At 35.0% G+C, this 14,733-nt stretch overlaps 1 protein-coding gene across 2 annotated transcripts in view; it reads left to right on the top strand.

The window, feature by feature from the left end:
* The window catches only part of LOC106880026 (WD repeat-containing protein 48), a 142,239-nt gene that overhangs the window by 46,783 nt on the left and 80,723 nt on the right, over positions 1 to 14,733 (top strand). The gene's annotated exons all lie outside the window — the stretch shown is intronic.

Raw genomic sequence — 14,733 nt, 5'->3', positions numbered from 1 at the left:
GTTTTGAGAATGGATTTTGTTGATACATGCATGTATGTGTCTCACCATCACTTGACACTGGTTTTGGTTTGTTAATGCTCCTATAACTTAGCAGTTCGGCAAATAGGTACTGGGTTCGATTTGTTCAACCAAAGCTCTTCAAAATGGTGTCCCAGCATGGCTTTAGTCCAATGACTTAAGCAAGTAAATGAAAAAAAAAAGCACTGGAAGGGCAATGCGTACCCTGCGCACACACAAGGATAAAATACAATTTAAATTAATAAATATATTCTCATACGAATTCATATTTCGACAAAATGACATCAAGAGTTATTTCCCCTGCTTATTGTTTATGCATATGTAATAAAGAAAAAAAAAAACATTTTGATTCACCTGTCCACCAGTTTTGAAGATAATCAAACCAAAATAATGAGTTCGAGCCACTCACCCAATGAGTATTTCTGCCAAATTTGGTGAAAATATGTTCAGCTGTTTTCCAGCAATTTTGCAAACACACAAACGTGCAACTACAATACCCTGCTTTCACTTAAGAGCACGAGGTAAAAATAAAAGATACTGTAAACAAATGAGCTGAGTATCATGCATTTATGTGAGGAATGTTAACCTGCTTGAAAAGCAAAGTGCAAGGGAACTGAGAGAGTGGCTGGTGCTTCAAAATGATCATTCGAAATGTATGGAGAGACCACTGTGAATATTTTCTATCTTTTATTTGTTTTAGTCATTAGACTGGCCATGCTGGGGCACCACCTCAAAGAATTTTGATTGAATGAATTGCCACTAGTACTTATTTTGTTTTAGGCCTGGTACTTCTATTGATCTCTTTTGGGAACGTAAACACACCAACACCAGTTGTCAAGCAGTGGTAGGAGAAAACACTCACACATGATGGATTTCTTTCAGTTTCTGTCTACTAAATCCATTGACATGGTTTTGGTTGACTCGAGGTTATAGCAGAAGGCACTTGCCCAAGGTGCCATACTGTGGGACTGAACCCAGAACCAGGTGGTTGGGAAGCAAACTTCTTACAGTCAAACACCTGTGCCTATATTGGATATGATGGTTGCTAAAAGTACTTTAAGCAGTTAGTAGAGGGCGTCTGTGGGAAATTGAAAGGCATACGAAGGAAGACTTCGTGAGATCAGATCTAAAGACTTGACAAACAAATGAAACAAAATGGCAGCATGCTACAAAGCTGACTCGTCCAACCCGTGTCAGTATAATAAAACAGTCATTAAATATTGATAATTACACACACACACACACACACACACACACACACACACGCACGCGCGTGTGTGTGTGTGCAAGCATTGCTCTTTCACATCCATTTTTCCAAGCTTGCATGGTGGGATGGGTTTTTATTGGAACAATTATTATGAAACGGGTTTGCAAAAAAAAAAAAACCTGTTTAACCTAGGCATATTAGCTTGTAACAAGAAAGATAAATAAAAAAAAAAGTCATAGTGATGTTGATTTCAAAAATTGAATTGTTAGCAGCCCAAGAACAATGTTATTCCATTAAACTTGTAATTTGGTTAACACTCACATACATTATTATATACAGTGGTGTCATTTAGTTTAAGGGCAAGAGTGCACTAATGAGTAAATGTTGATTATTTCTGTTTATTTACTCTTTTGCTTGTTTCAGTATATTGGACTGTGTCGATGCTGGAGCACCACCTTGAAGGGTTTAGTCAAACTAATCGACCCCAGTACTTATTTTTTGTTTTTAAGCCTCGTACTTATTCTGTTGGACTCCTTAGCCGAACTGCTCAGTTAAGGGGATGTAAACAAACCGATACTGGTTGGGTTGTCAAGCAGTGGTGGAGGACAAGCGCATACACAAAGGCACACATACACACACACTTATATATACAGTGGAGTTTCAGTTTCTGTTTTGCAAATCCACTCACAAGGCTTTGGTTGGTCTGATGCTGTAGCATCAGACACTTGCCCAAGGTGCCATGTAATGGGACTGAACCACACAGCCATGCCGTTACCTGTTTTATCACTTATAGTTCAGACTATATTAATTGAAAGAGGGTTTCATATTTTTATTTTGAATGAAAGTCTCAAAGGCACCAAAAATGAAAGTCACTTAACTCTAGTATTCATATTACTCTACCTAATGTAATGCTTATTTATTCACATTGTTTTGAATTAATCATGTATTATCTTATAGCTTCAAGATTTTGATGTGATAATTTATTTTCAGAATGACTTTGTAGGGTAAGTGTGAGAGGCTAAATCTAGCTGTTTTGGACACAAAACAAGTAGAATATTTGGGCTGAATATGGCCAGTTTAAATGCTAAAGGGTTAACTGAAGAACATTAAAGTAATTTTTTTTTCGACTGAAGGAAATGTTTATGTTAAACATTGGGGAAGAAGAAAATGTCAAGTTCTAATACTTGATTGGCTACTTGAAATGTTTCAAAAGTGAATCACATCTATGAAGCACTGAACTTCTAAGTTTAATGATCACTTTATCAGGAATTTTAAAAAAATTTGTTGCTTTATAACCATACAATTCATTTGGCTTTGTGCAGTTCCTTTGCAGAATAATCATGTTGAACGTTTTCCATAAGTTTCCTATTGGGACAAAATCTGTGGATTCTGCATTGACTAATACAGCTCTCAGATTTTCCTTCATTATTCCTGATTGTCTTGCTCGAAAATCAAAGACCATTCTATATAACTTTTGGTATATGGATGCAAATTTTGTACTGTAGTATTTGATCAGATGTATGAGAATAGCTCCTTCTCTAGATATGTAGCCTCAAACCATATATTACAGTCTCCATGATTAACCATTGGAGTCATGCATATTGGGTGAAATTCTTATCTTGTACAGCGTTTGAGAGTTTGACAGACACTTAGTCATCAGAATTGAATGAATAAAACTTCAACTCATTTGAATGCAAAGTTTTTGTCAAGTCTGACAACATTCAATTCTTATGCTAGAGAGAAAACTAAGTGTTGGCACCTTGGGTTTTAGAAGGAATGTATTCTATGTATTTCTATAACAACATTTATTTACCTGTTTTTTACTGGCAAGCAGTGATTGTGTCAGTTCATCCTTTCTGAGGATGGTCAGAACAGCAGTCAGTTTCATTGAAGATGTCCACAACATGGTAAGCAGTGGTTGCTGATTGTTCACCTTCAGCAAGCTATAGCTTGGAAAGTTGATATACAGCTTATTTTGTTGGGCCATAGAAACTTTTACATTTATTCATCATAAAAGGGTCTTTCACCATCATCATCATCATCATCATCATCATCATCATCATCATCATCATCATCATCATCATTTGATGTCCTCCATCCATGTTGGGATGGGTTGGGCAGTTTGACTAGAGCTGGCAAGTTGGGAGATTGCGCACCAAACTCTACTGTCTAATGCCAACCACTTCACTGTGTAGATTAGGTACTTTTTATGTGGCATCAGCAGCTGTGAGGTCACCAAGTAACTTGCAAAACAAGACCCCCTCAACTGAGTGGGGGAATAGTATTGAAGGAGGTGACTTTATATCAGGTGATGAAATTAAAGTATGAATAGACAGACAGAAACAGATGTCTTGCTGTAGAGAAGATATGTAGCTTCCCCATTAGGAAAGAGTTGGATCATATAATTTAGAGTATATCAAATATTAAAAATTTTTTTTTTATAAAATGATCTTTAATAAGTGACAATTTTTATAGCTTTAGAATACTAATAATAATTGCATCATGCTAATTAAAATTTTGTTTAAACTTCATATCATTTAACTACATAAAAATTTTCTCTTTGTATGTATATATATATATTTATATATATAGAGAGAGAGAGATATAGAGCTTGATTCATAAGTGATTATTAAGTAAATGGAGATAATTAACTCTTTTTATCCATCAATATACTTGTCTTTAAACTAAGTGACACTACTATGTGTGTATTTTCTATCATGTCTTTGTCATAACAATTCAGAGTTAAAAAGAAAAATAACCTACTGCTGAGAGTTAAATCACGCAATCTCTTGCTATATCTGCCTGTCTGTCTCTCTGCTATTAATTAATTACGAACATAATACACAGACTAACAAATGCAAATGTGCATGTGTGCATATATATATATATATATATATATATATATATGAAAGATGTGTACAAAATGATGATGTATAATTTTTAATGTTATTTTTGCTGCTGCAGCATTTTAGCTTTTGTGATCTCTAATAGTATGCATATAGTATTTTCACATAAGTTTCATAAAATGTACAAAATGTTTATTCATTGTTTTTAGTCTCCTGTGTTTGGATAATGTGTCAATTCACTGCAGCCGTTTCCAACGAATTTTTAACTGAATAATGGAAATATTACATCATTAGTAAAAAACCCATTTTCATCAGGTGAATACATGAACCAAAACATTCAAAAGCCAACAGCATACATTCATGATTCTATGACCCTTGCTGGTCACAGAATGAATTTGTTAGTACTGTAGGAGAAAATAAGGCAATGTCATGTGTAGGCAGGGGAGTAACAAAAATTTATAGCAATGAAGGAGGTTAGGGGATGGGGTAGGGAGGATCAGATAGTGAAGCATCTTACCCCCACATCTAAGATAGTTAGTTTCTTTTATCTTAATTAACTCCAATGAGTGGTTTTAGAGTTAAGTACAAAGAGTAAAGTCACCCAGTTATTTATATATTTACTTATTTAACCACCTTCTGTATGCTCCCTTTAAGGGGACATATAGAAGGCTCTTAAATATGTAATAAGTAATGTGTGTGCATGTATATGTCCCTATGTATATATATATATATATATATATATATATGTGTGTGTGTGTGTTCCTATATATATATATATATATATATATATATATATATATATATATATATATATATATATATATGTTGTTGTATTTAGAGATGGTCATATTGCCAGTTTAGCCAATAAAAACACATGTACTGTATATTTGGTTTTAATTTGCTTCAGCTTTATATTACATTACATTACATTAATCCTATTTTGGCTAGAGTTCTTTCGTTACACTTCTGTGACCTCATCAGTGGTCCTTTGCTTTCTTCTTTCTTATGTGTGTCCCACCATGCTAACTATCAGCTATATATATATATATAAAAATTTGACATGAGCAATTCTTTCTTGCCTTGGGATTCATGGTCAAACGGCTGGGTGGAATTGCACAAAAAATTACACAGGTGTGTAGAATGATCTGGTGGTGATGCTGGGCTTTGTATTTTTTTATAGCTCCCATGGTTACCGAGATGATCTACTATAATAATACTCTTGTATTTATCAATGAGAAAGGAAGGGGTGATGTCATATTTTTTCATAGCTCCCATGGTTACTGAGATAATATACTATAATAATACTCTTGTGTTTATGAATGAGAAAGGGTGATTGATGAATAAGGAAGGAAGGGGTGGTATCATACTTGGTAGTGGGATGATGAAAATTGTATGCTGAAAAAAATAAATCAAACAGCGTTTCAACTCTGAATATGTATGTGTATGTATGTAAAAGGTGGGAGGTATGTGCGTGTGTGCATGTGCGCGTGCAATGGAAGTGGGATGGTTCATCTTTGTTTGCTTAGCATTTGGGATTATTTTTTGATTTGGTTGAATCTTGGTTGTTTTTTTTTTTTTGGTCAGATATTTTTAGCATTTTGACAGAAAAAAGTCATTCTAAAATTGTTTTTTAACGTAAGCGTGCCCAAACAAGTCAAATGCTTACACAGAGCAGGTTTTACAGCCACATCACCCAAACCGACCGGATGAAACCGGGCTTAGCTGCTAGTGTGTATATGTATGTATATATATATATATATATATATATATATATATATATATATATAAACAGGAAGTTGGGAAAATGTTTTGGTATTATTTATTCACCATTGCATGTGTTTTTTTTTTTTGCTAATAGGAATTACAGAATTGCACATGTGGCATAAATATGTAAGAAATCTGTGTTAGAAATTCTTCAGACAGAGAATCAAGCTTCGATTTTAACCTTGCACTACATTGTGTGTGTGTGTGTGTGTATCTTTATCTTGACATCATGCAATTGTTGTGAATGAGTGTCACAGTCATACAAGCAGTGTCATTAATTCCCAATATTTTGCGATAACATGTTTGATCATGTGGAAATATTACCTACTTGGAAATAGGTGATGGTTGGCAATGAGATGAGCATCCAGCAGTAGAAAATTTGCCTCAGTAAACTCTGTCTAACCCATTCAAGCATCGAAAATGCACATTAAATGATGATGATAAATATTTACTTTATATTTCTCTGTATTAGTTTTTATTAATTAATATGCTTTCGAAAAGAAACTCCATGTGATGAGTCGTAGAAGTAATTTTCATTTTCGTAAATTATAAAGTAAATGCATACAGTCATAGGTAAAATATGTTAATTAAAAACTTGGTAAAGAGCAAATGTAAAATGTTCACTTTACAAAGGACAGGTGTACATCTCTGTTTGTATGGCTAAATATAACTTTAAGTCAACAAAGAAGCTTGTAATTATTTGCTTGACTTGCTAGAAATAGCAGTTAACTCCCTCCCCCCCAATCCCATCCTATCATCTCAGAAAAGAACATTGTAGATAATGTCGTTTGAAGAGAATGTGTGCCTTGGAAAAAAGGGATGGGATGGTCATAGTTGGCGTGCTTTTGACCATAGGCCAATTTTATGAGACCTAAATATAGCTATTTCTTTTAGTTTTTGTGTTTTAATACATGACAAAATATACAACATATATTTTCTTTTAAAATCACTAATTAGCATCATTCACAGTTTGCTTTTTTACACATTATACCGAAATAAAATAAGTATCTTATGCTTGGAATTATTATTATTATTATTATTATTATTATTAAGGTGGCAAGCTGGCAGAATCATTAGCATGCTGAGTGAAAGGCTTTTTGGTATTTTGCCTGTTGCTACGTTCAGAGTTCAAATTCTGCTGAGGTCACCTTTGTCTTTCATCCTTTTGGGGTGAGTACTGGGGTTGATGTAATTGACTTATCCCCTCCCCCAAAATTGTAGGCCTTGTGTCTTTAGTAGAAAGGATGATTATTAAAGCGGTGAACTTGCAGAATTGTTAGCATGCCAGGCAAAATGCTTAACAGCATTTCATCCATCTTTATGTTCTGAGGTTGACTTTGCTCTTCATCCTTTTGGGGTCCTTAAATTAAGTACCAGTTGAGCACTGGGGTCGAGGTAATCGACTTGTCCCTCCCCCAAAATTGCTGACCTTGTGCCAGAATTTGAAATCATCATCATCATCATTATTATTATGGTGGGGAGCTGGCAGAATCATTGGTATGTCAGTCAAAATGCTTAGTGACATTTCATCTGTCTCTACATTCTGAGTTCCAACTCCACCGAAGTCAACTTTGCCTTCCATCCTTCCAAGGTCAATAAAATAAAGGATCAGTTGAATACTGAGGTTGATGTAATTGACTTGCTCTCTTTCCTCAAATATTTCTAGCCTTGTGCCTAAATTAGAAAGCTTTATCATTATTATTAAGGTGGCATGTTGGCTGAATTGATGGAGCATCAGAAAAAACTATTTTGCAGTATTTCTTCTGTTGCTGTACATTCTAAGTTGATATCTTGCCAAGGTTAACTTTCCTTTTCATCCCTCTAGCATCAGTAAACTAACATATCACTCAAGTTTTTCTGTCAATGAAATCAACTGATCACTTTCACTCCAAATTCAGGCCTTGTACTGTCTGAGAGAAACATTATAGCTATGATCATTGCACACCTTTCTTCCTTTTGGCATATTGGAATCGGTCTTATTTATGGTTTCCTCCTCCTTGTCATTATTTCATTTAACCTCTGTTTTCAATGCTGGCATGGATTGGACATTTTGACAGGAGCTGGCAAGGCCCAGAGCTACACCAGGTTCCATTGTGTGTTTTGACATAGTTTCTACAGCTGGATGCCCTTCATAATGCCAAAGATGTCCTTCAGAATTTGTGTTCTTGTACTAATGTTAGAAGTTATTTTTCAGCCCTTTACAGGGAGTCTGACTAGTGTATGTGTGTGTGTAGGGGAGGTATCCTTAAACTGGAGACTTAACTTCAATGTTTGCAAGGGAATGAACTCTACTAAAAATCACTCAAGGACCATGTGGTGGTGTTGAATTATTAAATCGTGTGAATGATGAATTCTACCACCAAAATAGGCCACAATGAGATTTGAACTTAGAAATATGAACCAGAACAAATACTGTATGGCTGTCCAATGGTCCTAAAATATCCACTGTCCTTGACAAGCATTTTATTTATTGCTGCTGAAAAGGTGCACGTGTAGCTGTGTGGTTAAGAAGCTTGCTTCTCAATCACATGGTTCCAGGTTCAGGCCCACTGCATGGCACCTTCTATGAGTGTCTTCTCAAAGCCTTGTCAGTGGATTTGACAGAAATTGAATTGAAAGAAAACCCTTTTGTATGTATGTGCATGTGTGTGTATGTGAGAGAAGTGAGAGAAAGAGATGGTATCACCTTGTCTTGACATCGCTTGACAGTTGTAAACAAGTATAACTGTCATACAGCAGTGTCCTTCATTTCCAATCTTCCTTGAAAACATGTCTGGTTATGGGGAAATATTACCTTGCTTGGAAACAGGTGAGGGTTGATGAGAGGAAGGGCATCCAACTGTACAAAACCTTCCTCAACAAACTGCATCTGACCCATGCAAGCATGGCAAAGTAGACATTAGAATAATGATGATGATGATAAATGAAATCTTAAGTTAATCTCAGTAGGATTTGAATCTCCAACCCAAAAAGCTAGAATATATGCCACAAAGAATTTCACCTGATGCTTTACTGATTCTACCAATTCACTACTAACTCTCAAGCAGAATAAGACAGTGATGTTCTCTCATATTTTTCTTTTTCTTGCTGACATAGTTAGAAAGGTCACAAAAGGTCCTTTGACTACTTTCTCAACTCTTTTTATCTTCACCTCTAGGATTACATAACAAAATTCAAATTTTCTGATATCTCACCATAGACATAGACAAAAAAAAAAAGGAAGTCTTCTGAGAAAACATGATATATTATTACGTTAGCAGTTGCAGTATGTATGTCTCTTATCATTTTTTTTTTCTCGATACTCCATTGATGTTAATTAGCAGTTATGTCTCCCTTATCTATAGTGCATGCATATCTGTGAGTGTGTGTGTATACGTGTGTGTAACTTGTTATGGATCTGATAGTGTTATTTGTTTATAATTATCTTTTAATGGCTCCAGTTGCTGCTAAATAAATCCAGTTTGCCCTGTTCAATCATCATTGCCATCACCATTGTTGTCGTTGTCATCATCATCATCATCATCATCTTTTTCAAATCTACTTTTGCTGTCCTAGCATGGTTTGGACAATGAGACAATTTTCTCCAGTCAAATGCTTTTTTTCTTATCACCACCAGCTCCTGTTTTTCTAATAAAGTACTATTATTCCACCGGTCTTCACACAATGAAACCATTGAACTACAGGATAAACCGTTCGCAGATGTGATCAAGCATCACCATTTTTGCTCAAATAGTGACATTGAGTCATGTGAAAGCCAGCATCTATACACATGAGTATATACACATAGGTGTGTGCACACACACACACACACACACACATGCACATACCCTCATATATACAATAAGCTTCTGTTAGCTTCTATCCACCAAATTCCACTCACAAGACATTGGTTGCCCTAAGTCTGCATCCAGGGTGCCATGCTGTGGGACTGCTCAGGACCAAATGATTGTGAAGTGAATTTTGAAACCACACAAGGTTGCAAAGTGAACTTTGCATTTCATCTTTCTTGTTGCTGTTGACTCTTTCATGTCTGAGAAAAATGATTCTGCAATTTCTGCTTGAACAACCTGCATAGATGTTTTGTTTATAATGATCAAATGTCTGTGTTGTAAATTAGTTCACTCCCTCCATCAAATTGACATTGTTTGTACAGGTGCATGGTGTGCCACACGTCAGATGTTGAAGTGAACACAGAGAAACAAGAAATGAAGTGTTTCGGTCATGAACACAATGCACCACTCAGCTCAGGAATTGAAACTATTATCTCCTGATCAGGAGTGCAACATCCTAACCACTAGGCCATGTATCATCTGGAGTTGGTAAAAGAACGCATCACTCAAGTACTACTGTTGATGCAATCAACTGATCACCTTCATTCAAAATTCAGTTCTTGTGCCTATACAAAACCCTTCAGTGAGACAAAAACAGCAATTAAATACTTCTGATTGACCGACTTGTCTAACATAATCATATACTCTTTACTCTTTTACTTGTTTCAGTCATTTGACTGTGGCCATGCTGGAGCACCGCCTTTAGTCGAGCAAATCGACCCCAGGACTTATTCTTTGTAAGCCTAGTACTTATTCTATCAGTCTCTTTTGTCAACCCACTAAGTCACGGGGATATAAACACACCAGCGTCGGTTGTCAAGTGATGTTGGGGGGACAAACACAGACATACAAATGTATACACATACATACATACATACATATATATATATATATACATACATATATATATATATATATATATATATATATATATATATATATATACACATATATATATATATATATATATATATATATACACATATATATATATACACATATATATATATATACACATATATATATATATATACACATATATATATATATATACACATATATATATATATACACACATATATATATATATACACACATATATATATATATACACATATATATATATATATATATATATACACACATATATATATATATATACACACATATATATATATATATACATATATATATATATATATATATATATATACACATATATATATATATATATACACATATATATATATATATATACATATATATATATATATATACATATATATATATATATATATATATATATACGACGGACTTCTTTCAGTTTTCGTCTACCAAATCCACTCACAAGGCTTTGGTCGGCCCGAGGCTATAGTAGAAGACACTTGCCCAAGGTGCCATGCAGTGGGACTGAACTGAGAACTATGTGGTTGGTAAGCAAGCTACTTACCACACAGCCACTCCTTTGTTCATTATTCTCATACCTCTTTTTATTAGAGATTATGTCAAGTAGTACACTCTCACTCATCATCATTATCATCGTTTAATGTCCATTTTCCATGCTGGCATTGGTTGGACAGTTGCCAGGAGTTAGCAACCCATAGGGCTGTACCAGCCTCTAATTGTCTGTTTTGACATAGTTTCAACAGGTGGATGCCCTTCTTAATTCCAACCACTTCACAGAGTGTACTGGGTGCTTTTAATGTGGCCTGAACATGGATGCTTTTTGTGTGGCACCAGCACAGGTACTTTTTATGTGGGACCAGAAAAAAGTAAAAATGGAAATCACTTAATTTAAGAAAATTTAAACATAAATTTTAAATTTACAACAATATGAATAAATAAGCATTACTTTTCACAAAGTAATCTGAATACTAACGGGTTAAAAATGGAAGATTTGGCTACTTCCATGACAAATTGAGTTAATTTTGTAGCTTATATGTTCTTGAGACAAGCTAGTAACCTGTTGTTAAAACAATGATGAAAACGGAGATAATTTCTGAAATATCTGTTTCTCTATTTTACTTAAATTAACTGTAAACTTTGTATTATTCTTTTACTTGTTTCAGTCATTTAACTGTGGCCATGCTGGAGCACTGCCTTAAAGGGTTTTCGTCGAAGAAATCGACCCCAGGACTTATTCTTTATAAGCCTAGTACTTATTCTATCGGTCACTTTTGCTGGACTGCTAAGTTATGGGTATGTAAACACACCAACATCAGTTGTCAAACGATGGTAGAGGGACAAAGACGCACACACACACACACACACACACACACACACACACACACACACACACATACTTTGTTAGGTTTCGACCAGTATTGACCCAGTATTGGTCATGTCTAACTTAATAGCACCATCTGGCAAAGTCATTCAAATCAGGAATCGGACAACATGGCCCACTCGAGGATAGAGTTATTGTTTGTGGAGACATATCCGGGTGTAGGAGGTTTATCCAGGATTTTTTGAATGAATTTGTCCAAAGACTTCTTGAACTTTATGGGTCTGTTTCTGCTTTAGTGTGTTTTGGTGTAATATATATGTATATATGATGGGCTTCTTTCAGTTTCTGTGTACCAGATCCACTCACAAGGCTTTGGTCAGCCCAAGGCTATAGTAGAAGACACTTGCCCAAGGTGCCACACAGTGGGTTTGCACCTGGAACTGTGTGGTTGGGAAGCGGGTTTCTTACCACACAGCCATGCATGCACCTGTGTGTATATAGTCTTTAAATATTGGTTTCAAATTTTGTCACAAGGCCAGTAATTTTAGAGGAGGGGGTTCTCGTTGATTGCATCAACCCCAGTTCTCAGCTGGTACTTATTTTATCGACCCTGAAAGGAGGAAAGGCAAAGTCAACCTTGACAGAATTTGAACTCAGAGCATAAACACAGACAAAATGCCACTAATCATTTTCCCTGGTGTACTAACATTTCTGCCAGCTTGCTACCTTATATTCTTCAAATATTATCAGTCTACCATTGTAACGTTTGCTTGTTGAGTCCTCATGGACCGATTCCAATTGTAAATTTGATCTGAGTTTTTTTAACATTAGACAGTATTCCCAGGAAGCTTAATGTAATGATTTCTTGTGTTCTTAGGTTAACTTATTCTTATCAGTGAATATATTCCAGAATGAACTTTTACTTTTTCTATTCTAGAATAATCAGTCATGTGTTGATTATTTTCATACCTCTTGTTATTATTAAAGATTATGTCAAAATGTACACTCTCACCCATTGCAATAATTTCCACGTAATTAGTTTTCATCAGTGTATTTGTTTTGTATATCTTTTGAATTTTCTCCTTGGTATGTTGGCAATGACCTTCTGTATATCCTATCCTTCTTCATAATGACCTCAAGGTTCTGAAATATCAGCTCTGACAAAGATTCTGTTTTAAGTAATTATTTATGGAGGCCTGGCTTTGTACTTAAGAAGCTTGCTTCACAACTATATGGTCTTATGTTCAGTCCTGTTGCATTGCACCTTGGGCAAGTATCTTCTATCACCTCAGGCCAACTGGATGGAAACTGAAAGAAGCCTGTTTTTTATATGTAAATGTGTGTGTGTGTGTGTGTGTGTGTACCCTTGTCTTGACATCACATGATGATTGTAAATGGGTATCAATGTCATACAAGAATGTTATTCATTTTCAGTTTTTTGTAGAAAACATGTCTAGAAATAGGGAAATATTAACTTGCTTGGAAACAGGTGAGGGTTGGCAACGAAAAGAACATCCAGTCAGAGGAAATCTACCTCAACTAATTCTGTCAGGCTGGAAAAAAAAATATGTTAAATAAATGATACAGTTTCCAATTGCAAAGCCTTTTGGAATTTTCTTGAAATACATCACAAACTCACATTCCAGAAACACCAATGTAGAATAGTCCAAGCCAAATAAAAACTATGAAAGATTTATTTTTCTAGGTTACAGCAAACAAATCATTAAGTACGGTGGATGATTGATTAGTTAATAAGTGAAAGTAATCAACCAAAATCTATAACTTCTTTGTTGCTGGCGAATACTTTAAAGAAAATATTTCACTGTGTTTACAGACCATCATCACATTACTTTTGAGTGAGTGCATAGCATGAATGAGATTATCCAGCTGTTAAAATTTATTCAAGGAAATCCATGCTAGTGTGATGGAGTAAACATTTAAAAACATATTCATAAATAACTATCAAATCAATAAAGCTTTATTAATAAATTGGATTCACCTGTAATTGTGAATTCATTAGCGATAACTTTTAGGAAGACATTTTGTGCTTGCAAAACAAAAATGTGTTTCTTTGTCATTTGCATTATTGTTTTAATAAATCTATAGAAAACACTCCTGCAATTCATTTGGACAATATTCTATGTTCTTGTCTTTTGGTATTAGTTTTCAAGCTTACAATTTACCATTCTTCGTAAAGTTGAATGTCTTCAGTTTTACTCCAAGAGTTGATGTTAGAACTTTAGCATTAACGTCCACTGTATTTTCCTGAATTGGTTGTTTTGAAAGGTTTCATGAGGGCATTTTAGTAATCAGTACATATTCTCCTTCCAAAATGATCCTTTTTCTGGCTAAATGGTATTCTCGTGCAGTTACTGTTAATACCTCGTTCAGAGATTTAACATTGCTTGTTTTCACTTTTTCGATATCAGTGAATAATTTCACTGGAGAAAGTTACATATATTTGCCAAAGGATGTCTTTTGCATCGAAGGTCGGCGGTTGTCGTACGCTGAAGAAGGGAAATAACCCTGAAACTCGGGTACGAACGTATCGTAGATCAAGATGGGAAAGATAACTTCCCTTGGCAAATACAGACAGGGCACAGATGTGTGTCGATAGCCAGCTGGAGGAGATGTCCTCCTGGGGTTAAAAGCAACAGTAACATCCACCCCTCGGGGTCAGCCACATTTAAGTGGCAAATATACTTCACTTTATCGTGCAGTTACTGTTAATACCTCGTTCAGAGATTTAACATTGCTCATATATATATAGTTTTAGAGAAAAGAACTAAGGTTCATGAACTCATTGATGAAAATCCACTGTCACATGAACCTTAGTTTTTT

The sequence above is a fragment of the Octopus bimaculoides genome, chromosome 10, assembly GCF_046866305.1.
Source record: "Octopus bimaculoides isolate indiv1 chromosome 10, ASM4686630v1, whole genome shotgun sequence".
Lineage (NCBI taxonomy): Eukaryota > Metazoa > Mollusca > Cephalopoda > Octopoda > Octopodidae > Octopus > Octopus bimaculoides.
Note: the sequence above shows the minus strand (reverse complement) of the source record. Positions and strands in the feature narration are given on the sequence as shown.